Here is a 1,079-nt window from a genome sequence, read left to right on the forward strand (position 1 = left end):
GCATCCTCTCGATTGGCAGGAGCTTTGTGATGCTCCTGTTCTGGGAAACAATCCACGCGTTAACTAACATCCACCGATTGTCCATGGCTCCGAGATAGAGCACAACAAGGAGCAGAGCTCCTTTTGTGAGGGTCATTACTGGAAAAAATGCGTATGTTCGCTTAATGGACACGATATCCAATATTTGAGATAAAACTATATTGTTACTGAAGATTCATTGAAACAGAAAAAAAATACTTTTTCGGAATTTTTAGGATTTTGAAGAATTGAGCACAATGTGCTGAATTCCAAAACTATCTATTGCAATCTTATTTAAATTTTTTTTCAAACGTTGTCATTTTTCTAGTTATATAAATCTGGAAATTTCAAATTTTTGATTTGCTAATTGCTGAACATTTTGAATTCAAAACACTATAACATTTTTCACTGTTTCAAAGTATATTTTAAGATTAAAAATGAAAATTTGAATTCAGTGAAAGAATTCTTGACGTCAAAAAAGGGAGTTTTTTAAACATCTGGTGCTCATTAACGTTCAGCATTGACAAAATTGAGCCTATCAAAGAAACTGCTTGTATATGACACCGAAGTATGACGATATGTGCTTAATTTAGCAATGGAGCGCGTTTGCAGCTCGGCGTCTCTATTTTACACACTCTCTGGAATTTTATCAGTTTATCGGAAGTTTTCCCACTGTCAAAAAAACTTGTGAATGGTTCTATTTCGATGAGTTTGGAAGAAAATAGTTCAAAAACTAGAGATTTCAATTTTTTCTAGGGGTTACGGTAGTTTTCGTTTCGAGACCTTCCCTCACAGCCAACCGGTGTAAAAACGTCTAAATTTTAGAGGTATTTTTGAAGTTTTTTGAATGCTTATACAAGTACAGTGCGTAACATAAGTATAGGGCCACCCCAAAATCTTGGGGCTTCGTGTTGTTTCACTAGACAATTTTAAAAAGTCATGGATAAAAAAGAATCATTTTTAGGTTACTGTAGTTTTAGCTGCGCGACCTCTGCATTGCCATTAGCGTTTTTTCTTTCACAATTTTCAGAATTCCACCACATTGGAGCTTCAGCTGCTCG

Source organism: Caenorhabditis briggsae (assembly GCF_000004555.2).
Source record: "Caenorhabditis briggsae complete genome, chrIV, whole genome shotgun sequence".
Classification (NCBI taxonomy): Eukaryota; Metazoa; Nematoda; class Chromadorea; order Rhabditida; family Rhabditidae; genus Caenorhabditis; species Caenorhabditis briggsae.